This window comes from Phoenix dactylifera, chromosome 2, assembly GCF_051530095.1.
Source record: "Phoenix dactylifera cultivar Ajwa chromosome 2, Ajwa_hap1_PhDact_Kaust_v1.1, whole genome shotgun sequence".
Taxonomy (NCBI): domain Eukaryota; kingdom Viridiplantae; phylum Streptophyta; class Magnoliopsida; order Arecales; family Arecaceae; genus Phoenix; species Phoenix dactylifera.
Window position 1 is genome coordinate 14,881,875 of NC_143191.1, and position 11,899 is coordinate 14,893,773.

Below are 11,899 nucleotides of genomic sequence, written 5' to 3' on the forward strand. Positions count from 1 at the left end.
GCTTAACTTTGGTATGTAATGTTCAAATTCATACCAAAACTCAACATAAATACAAATATTCTGAATATGCTCTTATATGTTTGAAATATGTGTTTTCAATCGTAATGATTTAAGATGAGCTACAATGTGAAGATACATATCTCAAATTACAACTTTGAAAGCCTCCTTGAGAATCTTTATGAAATTCAGAATCTGATTTTGTATAAAAGCTTAAACTCAATATGAATTTCTAGATAAAACTACAGCTTAAGAAAAATAGAATAATTCTGATGCCTTGATTGCTTGCCCCGATACGCATCTGAAACATATCATTTCTTATCTTCAAAGTGTACTAATATTGGTCTGAATGATGTGTCTTTCGATGATCTTGATTGCAAACAAATATTTTTAAATATGTGATTTTATTTTGATATTGAAAAGATTTATTGTGCTTCATATATACATTGCTGAAAAACTTTGATTAAGAAATTGAGTTCTATAAATATATATACTTCAATGATCATCTATATGTTTTTTTTCCTCTCCTACATTATTAAAGACTTCTATCAAAATATATATGTATATATATATTATTAAAAGAGTGAATGATCTTAAGTTTAGAAATATTTCAGCTCACTCAAATGATTATTAAAAGAAAGAAAATGTAAATGCTTTTGAAAGAATTTGAGCTTCAAATGAATTATTTTCTGATTAATATTTCAGTACATTTTCTCAAAGATTAAGAGGAAGCATAACTTGTTCTTAAAAGATTAAAAAGAGTGATTGCTATAAATTTTGAATAATTCTAGATCACTCTACATTCTTGATATCATAAAGTTTCAGTTTTATTCACGTTTATCATTAAAATCTGAAATTCAACAAAAGATAAGAATAATTAAAGAAGAATGCATCTTTTAAGGGGGAGCTTTAGATATTCAGTATCTTATCCTAAAGTTACTTTAATTTGATGCATACCTTGAATTTTATGGATTGATTTTGATGAACCTCCTTATATTGCAAGACTTGCTTTAATTATATAATAAGTTTATACCTTGAGATGAGTTCTATAAAGGTTGTCTTATCTCAAACCTTGAGTCTTATGAAAATAAAATATATTTTCGAGATTGACAATTTTATTGAACAAATTCTAAAACTCTCAAATGGAATGATTAATTAAGGGAGAGAAAGAAAATTTCAGAGGGAGAGATCATATAGAACTTAATCATGTAAATTCACAACTAAAGATGAGAGAAAGAATACTAAATGTAAAGTGGTATTAAACTTTGTGCCTCATTGAATATCTTTTGAAAGTTGGATTTTCATCTGTACTTAATTGGTAAATCACTTGTTTTGAAAACTAAGTGAAAAGGATTCCATTTGTCTGTATTGGAAATTTACTTTGGAATCTACTAATGAGCTCTTATTGGCTTGCACTTTAGTGTTTCAATCATGAGCCAATTCATTTTAATTGATTTTGATGATATGATCTTTAAAGGAGTAAAAGAAAGTCTTTAAGAGAGCTTTCAAAGAACTTTCAAAGCCCTGAATTTTATGTATCCTACATTGCATAAATTCATATTTTGGTATCTATGCTCCAATACTTTTATATCATGAAAGAACTTTGAAGTCATTAAGAATTAAGGATTCAACATAATCTTATGTTTTTCGAGTATATAAGTTTTGATCTTTATCTGCTCTTATACTATACTCTAAAAATTAATTAGATTGCTCTCATGTTGCTATATACTTAATATATTAAAAAAAAAAAGGGTATTGAAGTTTCATTCGTGCTTTCTTTGAATATTATTCTTGATACTCCTTGAAATAACTTGAAAAAGATTCCATCTACACTTGATTTCAAAACTATCTTTGGAATCTACATTTGGAGATCACTTCTGGCTTATATCCTAAATATCTCATTCCTAAAGCCAAACACATAGAAATAAGATATGATTTTATTAGGGATCATGTGCAAAATGGAAACATATGTATTGAGCATATATGCACTGAAAAACAATTAGCCGACATATTCACAAAACCCTTGAGTGAAGATAGATTCTGCACGCTAAGGAGAGAATTAGGTATATGTGATCCTTTTTATTGAAGAAATATAAAAGGGAGCAAGTAGTCTCATGATACATTCCTCCAATTTCTAAAAATCCATGAAACATGAGTCAAACTTGTTATCTATAGATTCCTTACTCATGTATCATTGTCCCAGAAAGAATTTATAAGGATTGGAAGTAAGGAAAATTTTTAGAAGCAAAAAGGAAGAGAAAAGAAAAATTCTGCACTTGGGTCAACCCAACCCAGAATAGGGTCGACCCAACGTTGAGTCGACCCAAGAAGTTTCTTGAGTCGACCCAACGTCGGGATCCCACTGTTAAAAGGGGGACCCGTGAGCTATCTAGGGCACTGTTTACCCTTTGTCCTCTTCCGAAAACCTTATTTTCCACTCTTAAATCTTCTCCAATCATCTCCAAACAGTAGATTACTTCAAGATCTTGGAGAAATGGGACCCGAGAGAGCCGTAGCCAAGCGATCCGGGACAGTCTCACGATCTTGTTTAGAGACTAGGATATGTATCTAGTTCTCATATGTATTTGGTGGTTATCATGCATCTTTAAACTTTGATTGAGGAATATTGTATTTGCTTTTGCTTTTGATATACTAAAATGTTCCTATTTTGATCAATGAAGTTTGAAGTTTGGTATTTATTGCATCTTTTCCCATGTACCTATTTGATGATAACAAAAAGGGGGAGAAGTAAAGAAAGAGTAATAGGGGAGAAGTAAAGATATCTTTAGAGTAAATAGAGTAACAAAAAGGGGGAGAAGTAAAGAAAGAGTAATAAGAGGAGAAGTAAAGAAAGAAAGAGAAATAATTTGTAAAACAAATAGAAAATCATATAGGAAAGCATATACATCCAAGGGGGAGCAATTTGCAACAATGAAAATGATCAACTCAAAAATTTATATCAAATTTTAGAATTTGGCACACATAATTTCAGAATTTGGCACGCACCTTTCACACCTCGATACATAATCTGAAACTCATGTTTTATCTCAAATTTTTGGAGTTTCATCTTTAATGAATTATAAATGAAAGGGGGAGTAACTCAAAAAGTCAAATTGGCAACATTTAAATGATATAGGGGGAGACTTCACTCTTATATATGAAAAGCTGAAATTCAGCAAGTTAAGCCCTTTTCAAAAACTGATTTTAAGATAAGTATCAATAGGCTCATACTCTTTATTTTGTAATCATCAAAAAGGGGGAGATTGAGGATGATAGTGTTATTTTGATGATTAACAAGCAATTATCTAGAGTATATTATAAGTTAAATTGATACTTCATTTATAAGTTCATTACTCTCAGTATATTTGTATGATTGATAATAGATACATGGCTTTGTTCATTTGAATGAATCTAACCTTGAGAATGCAGCAAAGTGTGGATTGAGTCGACCCAAAGGTTGATTGGGTCGACCCCGGCACATCAAGAAATCACTTGGCACACTCCTGCAAAAATGGCACAGATGAACAGTGAGTTGGGTCGACCCAAGGTAAGCATGAGTCGACCCAACCTTCAAGAACCTCAAAACATGAAAGAAATATGTTCTCTGGATTTACTGAGAGGGTCGACCCAAACAGTGGTTGAGTCGACCCAAGCTTGAGTCGACCCAAACCCTGAGAGGGTCGACCCAAAGGCAAGACAGAAAGACAGACAGAAAATGGTTCTCTGAAATTACTGAGAGGGTCGACCCAAGAAGAAGTTGAGTCGACCCAAGTGAACTTTGAGTCGACCCAAAGAATGGTTGGGTCGACCCAAGTGAAGGAAGTCTGAATTTCAAGGTTCTGTGTTTTCTGAGAGGGTCGACCCAAGGAATGTTTGAGTCGACCCAAGTGAAAGTTGGGTCGACCCAAGGACAGGTTGAGCCGACCCAAACACGGGCTGAAGCATAACGGCTAGTTCTGCAGATGTACTTTTTGGACTCCCAACGGCTATAAACGGCTAGTTTCTTCAATCCAACGGTCAGGAAGGACTATTTGGAGGTTGGAGAAGTATTTAAGAGGGAGTATTCATTAGAGGAAGCAAGCTTTGGAAAATACATCAAGTACATTCAAGAGAGAACCCTAGCAAGGCAAGCTTCATCCAAGTGCTTCATTCAAGAATCAAAAGAAAGTGGTTGAGCAGATTTAAAGAGTCATCAAGAGCTCCATCCACCCTTGAAGAGTGAAGCATCCTTGACAAAGAAGAGAGAAGTCACATCAAGCGATAAATATTCTCTAAACTCTTTTTTGTAGATTATATTGTTATATTTGCTCATCTAGGAGTTTAAATCTTCTTTCTTTATTTGTTAAACTATTTGTATAGGTTCGTTGGTGAGCCCGTAAAACCAACAAAGGTTTTTGGTGAACCCGGAAAACCAAAGTGTATAGGTTCGTTGGTGAGCCCGTAAAACCAACAAAGGTTTTTGGATTGTGAGCCCGGAAAACAATCCAACTGTAATCCGCGGGATTATAGTGAATTCCCAAGGGGTCGCTTGGGGAGTGGACGTAGGTGCTAAGGAGAGCACCGAACCACAATACTTCTTGTTGTTTGCATTGTGATTTGTTTAAGTTCACTAACTCATCATTTAACACAAGTAAGATAGTTAAAATTAAAAGAAACCAATTCACCCCCTCCTCTTGGCTTGTCACCTTGGGCAACACTCCCAACAAGCGCTAAGTTTATTGTCTTCAGCCAGACACAGTGAGATAGTTTTTGCATCTCCTTTTATGAGGTCATCTATTTTGTCTATCATAAAACACTCAACTTCCCTCGCGGGTTGGTCGGCCGCATTGAACACATTTAATTTTACCTTCATGTTCCCAAATGATATGTTCATTACCCCTGTTCTACAATTGATGCATGCATTGGCTGTTGCTAAAAAGGGCCGCCCAAGGATCACGGGGATTTGTTTATTAGGATTGGGCTCATGTTCCATATCAAGGACAATGAAATCTACTGGAAAATAGAATTTATCTACCTTGACAAGAACATCTTCAATTATCCCACGTGGTGTTTTTACAGATCGATCAGCCAATTGAAGGGATACCGAGGTTGGTTTTAACTCACCTAAACCAAGTTTCTCATAAACTGAATAAGGTAAAAGGTTGACACTTGCCCCTAAATCTAAGAGTGCTCGATCAATGAAATTATTTCCTAAGACACAAGAGATGGTGGGAGCACCAGGATCTTTGAATTTTGGAGGGGTGTTGTGTTGGAGAATAGAACTCACTTGCTCAGTTAGGAAGACCTTTTTAGGCACATGTGTCCTAGATTTTCGCTTTTGTGTACAAAGGTCTTTGAGAAATTTGGCATAGGAGGGAACTTGTCTGATGGCATCAAGGAGTGGGAGGTTGATTTTAACTTGTTTGAAGACCTCCATCATCTCTTCTAATGAAGTTCCCTTTTTGCCAAATGGAGAGGGTGAAGTAAGAGCTTCAGGAAATGGGGCCTTTGGGATGTGAGTTTTGGCAGAAGATGGACTAGCCGAAGAAGAAGAAGAAGGTATTAGATTTTCATTTGAGACATTTCTATCCTCTTCTTCACCTTCCTTATTGTTGTCCTCCCCAATCTTATTGTCTATTATACGTCCACTCCTTAGGGTAGTCAAAGCATTGGCTTGTTCATGATGAATTGCATTTAATTGATTTTCTTGAGCCATGTATTGTCCCCTAGGATTACTTAGTGGTTGGCTTGGAAGCTTTCCTTCCTCTCGCTTGTTCAGTGCATTAGCTAGTTGCCCCATCTGGGATTCTAGCTTGGCGATTGATTGCATGTGAGAGTGCACCAATTGTGTAATGGTTTCCAAACCTTGAAGGGCGTTCAACACTTTCTCCTCAAAGGCTGTGTTTCTTTGGGGTGGAGGAGGAGTGTGTTGAAATTGAATCGAGGGATGGTAGGGATGAATATTTTGTGGGGTTTGAAAATTCTGAGGATTTTGAAAATTTTGGGAATAGGGTTGGGCTGTGTTCGAAGCTTGCTGCTTCCAAGAAAAGTTTGGATGATTTCGCCATCCCGGGTTATATGTATTGGAAAATGGGTCATTACCCGGTCTAGGCTGTGTTTGAGCAGCATTGATGTGTTCTTGCACGAGTTCGGAGAATTGGGGCGCTGAAGGGCACTCATGAATAGGGTGGGATGGGCTAGAACAAATAGTACACACTTGTGCTTGGGAAGAGTTCATGTAATGCCCACCTATCATCAGTTGGTCAATCTTATGGGACAATGCATTTACCTTGCTAGACAGGTCCATAGAATGACTTATTTCACAAATGGTCCCTTTTCTTTGAGAACTCAGGGGTGCTTGACGAGAACATGAAGCATGGTGGAGGGAGTTTTCATTAAGATTTTCAAATAATTGCCATGCTTCATGCTCATTTTGAAGCATAAAAGTGCCCCCGCATGCAGCATCGATCATCTGACGGTTTCGTTCTGTCAATCCATCATAAAAATATTGCACTAGTTGCCACTTAGGTATTTGATGATGAGGGCATTTACGGATTAGGTCCCTAAATCTCTCCCAAGTTTCATGAAATTCTTCTCCCTCAGTTTGGGAGAAGCTTGTAATGGCACGTCTAAACTGGTTCGTTCTTCCTATGGGAAAGTATTTTTTAAGGAATTCTTGTTGCATTTGATCCCAAGAACGAATCGAGTTAGCTTCTAAAAAATTCAGCCATTGTTTGGCTCTATCTTTAAGGGAGAAGGAGAATAACCTAAGTTTCAGGGCATCATCAGTGAAGTTTTGAATCTTGACAGTGGTGCAAATCTCAAGAAATTCATCTAAATGTTTGTATGGGTCTTCGTTGGTGAGCCCATAAAAAGATGGGAGCATTTGGATCACTAGACTTTATTTCATATTGTACAGCTGCTACCTCAGGTAATCGAATGCAAGATGGGGAAGTGTAAATAGTGGGAGTAAAGTACTCCCTCAGGAGTTTGGGTTGTTCTTCAGCCATCTTAAGAGGTGGGGATGATCCTAATGTTTTGATCTTAGCTCGAATGTTCCTAAGGGTTCATTCTATTTCAGGGTCGAAAGGTAATAGATTTTGTACTCTAGAACGACTACCGTGCATACACTAGTACTCGATCAATCAAGCATGCAATAAAAGAGAAAAGCATATCAATCCTAGTCTTTGACCTAAAATCACTAGACAGCTCCTAACTGGTTTGAAGAGGGCACCTAAGCCTCCAATCCGGTCTAATGAACCGAGTTGACCAGGTAAGCTCCCAGGTAAGTGGAGGGGTCACGATGCGTTCGCAAAGGTCCCACTTAAAACCCACTTGCCTCGAACAGATGAACTGTCTCCCTTATAGGGACAAAGCTTGCCTAGACATCAACTAAGCCACAGAGCGAAATTGGTGCAACTTTCGGTGATCTTCGTCCTATTGAGCTCGAATGTCCCTAGGAGCCAATGTCTAATTGATTTTAATTAAAGTGACACTATGTGAGATTGAGTTCACCTAAGTTGGGCAAGAGTCCGGTGATGAAATCCAGCTCTTATCTTGTTGGGGTGATTGCCCTTACTATGTGCAGATTGATTTGTATATGTGTATCAGGCATGCATTCACAATTTTGCTACAATTAAAATCAAACAATCACCACAAAATTTCAAGCCAATAATTAATTTAAATAAGAAAAGTTTAGAGGTTACCAAAGGAAATTTTCCCAGCAATTTATTTTTTTTTTAAACCTCTACAGCATTTCTTTTCCAGCAGTTCTCCTTTTGATCATCCCAGATTTTTTTCCTCGATTCCTGATCAAATAATATATATAAAAAAATAAATAAAAATTAGTAAGGGAGAAAAAGAAGATAAGAAAAGTAACAATAATAGAAAATTTTTTTTTTAAGAATTTTTTTTAATTTTTAAATAAATTTTTTTTTTAATAAGAAAAATAACTATGCTAGCAATCCCCGGCAACGGCGCCAAAAATTGATCGGTTCTTTTCAATTTCAAAAATAAACCACGCAATAGCATGTATCCTGTAGGATAGTGATTACGGGTGTCGGTCCACAGGGATTGGAGAATAAGTTATTTTTCTTTTAAAAATAAATCAAGAAGAAGATTGCTAACTTGATTTAACTAAATTAAACTATGAGTACGGACTGGAATTTATCAGAGTAAATAAATCTAGGGTTTGGAATCCACCACATAGCATTGCATCAAGGATTGTGTTCTTAATTTTTGTCTTTTGGAGAGGCATGCAATTTTGGCTACAAGCCTTTTAAAATAAAAATATAAAGAGTGTTAGGAAGATCCATCTTCGGTGTAGCATGAAGTGTCTACATAAGTATGCTAATCTAGGGTGCAGTACACCTCATCTTCCTAGGCATGGATCATCTTAGACTACTTTAGCAAACATGAATAATAAATAGCATGCTCAAAGTTTAAACATAGTAAAAGGATTTTTCATTGATAATAAAAATTTAAACAAGCTCCAAAAAAAATAAAAAGAGTAAGAACTACAATGCCCTGATACATTGCTAGGGCTTCATCCAGCCCTAGACTAGGTGTTCAGCCGCGCATGGTGGCCGGATATCCTTCCATCTTCAAATGAAAGTCTTCACCTCCCATTATTCCCAATATATCACAAACTATTCTCTTTCCTCCCCTCTCTCTTCTTTTTTTTTATTTCTTTCTCTCGGCTTTCTTCTTCTTCTTCTCCACCGAAACAGAGCCTCCCCCTCTGTTTTTCGTCAACCGAGCTCTCCCCTTTCTCCTCTCTTCCGTCTTCCTCTTATAGATTGCTGAAAACCCAGCGGTCGATTCCCAGAGAGGAGGAGGGCGTGGTCTGCGGTCTTTGATCTCGCGGAGGCTGGATTATGGGCGCTGTTGCATGCGGCTGATGGCTGGAAATAGGCGTGATCCGTGAAGCTCGGACGCGGAAGAGTTTGGCTCACAGGCTGCTGCGGCTTCCTTGACGGATGGCTGGAGGATCCAACGGATGCATTCCGGGCGAATTACGGGGAGATTGGATCACGGAAGAGGAGGATACGCTGGGAGATTGATGATCGCTAGCTTCACGCGGCTGATGGCGGACACCCGAGGACGCTGGGACGAGCCGATCACGCTTGGAGCTAGGAATCCGGAGGAGGAGGAGTCGCTACGCCATCTCTGGGATTCGGAAGCTGGTGGCTGGATCGACGATGATTGCGGAGGAGATTCGGTGTGGATGCGGGAGAGCTGAAGAAGAAGGTGGCTGGATCGGTGGCTTCGGATGCTCCGTGGACGGCTGATCACGGACGGGTAGGAAGAGAGACTGGCCGCGGGATCGACGGGAGGACGTCGTGGAAGGTGGACGGCCGCGGGATCGACGGGAAGACGCAGTGGAAGGTGGACGGCCGAGATGCTCTGCGGGAGGAAGAAGATGAACAGTAGCCAAGCCATTTATTTATTTATTTATTTTTTATGTATTATTTATTTTTTTCTCTAACACTGTTCATATGAACAGTGTTTTTACGGAACACTGTTCATATGAACAGTGTTTTCGGCATTTTATTTTTTATTTTTTTATTTTTTTTATTTTTATTTTAACACTGTTTATATGAACAGTGTTTTAACTGGACACTGTTCATATGAACATTGAATCGTGAATATTTAGTTATTATTATTATTATGAATTTTATATGAAGGCAGGTAACGAGTTGGTTGGAAATTGGCTTTGGATTTACGGTGGGTCATGATCGTTGAGTTGCTTGAACTTGTTCTCAAGCCCAATATTTTTTTAAAAAAAAATTTAATTCTTGCTAAGCTGCTTCAGATCGAACTCGACCAGACAAGACTAAAAATCGGACCGTGACCTAATAAAAAGGGTTAATCAAACCTTTGCCCCATACATAATTAATTATAACTTTCGATCGAATCAGGACCAAAACCCATTTAATTATAACCTTAGCTTGATTACAACTCCATCAGGTTACCAAATCGGGTCAACACAATCTCCTCCTTATATGTTTTCATGAAAGATTATAACCAGGAGAGAGACAAGTTTAGAGTCTGTTTTGAGAAAAGAATTATTTACCTCTTACCATATTTTAAATTCATTTCAATGTTTATTTAATTTTATGGTAAAATATATATTTATCAGCTTAAAAATATTGATAAGTGCTATGGAAAGATAACTAAATTATAGATTATTAAGCACTTATCAAGTTATACCAAACCTATCCCTAACTAGGGTCATGACTCTCTTTCTAGAGGTGCTCACACTTCTATTTTATAACTATATAGTTAGAATCAATATTATTTATGTTGTTTTAATGTTTGTTTCATTTCAATGTATTGTTGTATTATATTTAGTCCATCAAGTTTCTTCTCTTGTATTATATTTAGTACATCTACTTCAACCACAACCACCATAATATTAGAAATGGCTTTTTTGAAATTCATTTTGCTTTGTTTCGATCAATGTTTTAATTTGATGTCAAATAAACAAAAAAAATTTTGTAGTTTATCTTATTAAAAAAATGATAGTATGGTTATTAAAATTTGATTATTTTATAAGTTTTTATTTGTATAGATATCCATTCCATTAGAAAATTTAAATTTTCACCATAGTATCATCATAGTTATCAAAAGATTTTTATTTTTGTGGATGTCAAAAGTCGAAACATTGTTACCAAGCTTGCAACTTTTAGATATTATACCATTGAGTTAGGCATATATCATCATTGTTCATGACAGAACAATCTTGGCCCCGTAGGTAAAATTCTAGCTTGGCCACCTCATCCAATCCATGTAGAGTAAAATTTACATGGGATCATGTGCGGAAAATAAATGAGGAATGGTGCTAAAACATATCTCGACATCAAGATACAAAAGTTTGAGCCAACCAATGCAATAAAACTTAGAGCTATCCAATGATCACTAGGCCCATTGCATGCAATTGTGGCAATGTTTCAATCAGCGTGATGCTTTAATCATCCATAAAATAGCCCTCAAAAAAATGAGAGATGAATTAAGTCACAACCCATCATGACCGCAATGAAAATTCGGGTAGTGCCACGGAGATATCTATGTCAAATTTCTACGATCTAAATTGCTTTCAGGAAAGATATCCTTTTCATCAAAAAATAAAGAATCCAACCAGAGAGTGATGTCGTTCACCCATCTACAAAAGAAAACTACATCGAAAGTTGTTGTTGAAGACTTTTCTTTTTTGATGATTTCTTTTTTGGAGCTTCTTGTTTTGTTAGATTCAATTGTTACACATGGTTTTCAATCATCAATTAATATTATTTAATTTCTAAAATATTTTTTTATAATTTGGAGGGAAAGTTTTTATTCCTTTCATATTGTCATTAAATTTTTCAATTTTGTAGTTATTTTTGTATATTTGTACTCTGTTCGTAGGCCATCCAGCTGCTTTCATCATGTAGCTAATTGAAAATCTATCTATATATTGTATCCATATACTACAAATCCTAATGCTTTTTATGTCGAAACTTTATAGGCAGATAGCATTAGTTGTCTTCCAATGTTTGGATCCTCTACAGTGCTTGTTTTGCACCATAGCAAACTGTATAATCCTTGATTTGATGGCCGCCACATCATCTAATCATGAAGACAAGCGGTTGTTAAACAGAGCATGGCAAGTCATGTTAGATTGTGTCATACACAGCGCATCGCCCTTGAATGTTTGACATCCATCCATCTCTATGATCATATGACAATGCAGCCATCGAGGGGTGTCCAGATCTCTATCTTGCAAAACATGCAGTGCAGAGATTTCTGACTCTTCCTATTCATGAGGCAAAATTCAAGGTTTTGAAAACTTCAAACTTAGTGAATCTTAGCAGACCAATGTCCAATTGAACTACTCTCATATGGGGTCATCTGGAACCCAAAAACTAAACTTGGTTTCAAAATC

General features: G+C 36.5%; 1 non-coding gene across 1 annotated transcript; it reads left to right on the forward strand.

The window, feature by feature from the left end:
• Positions 1–6,506: 6,506 nt before the first annotated feature.
• LOC120104275 (small nucleolar RNA R71) lies at positions 6,507–6,612 on the forward strand. Its single transcript, XR_005506735.1, has one exon. It is a non-coding gene; the product is annotated as a small nucleolar RNA R71 (small nucleolar RNA).
• The last annotated feature ends 5,287 nt before the right edge of the window (positions 6,613–11,899 follow it).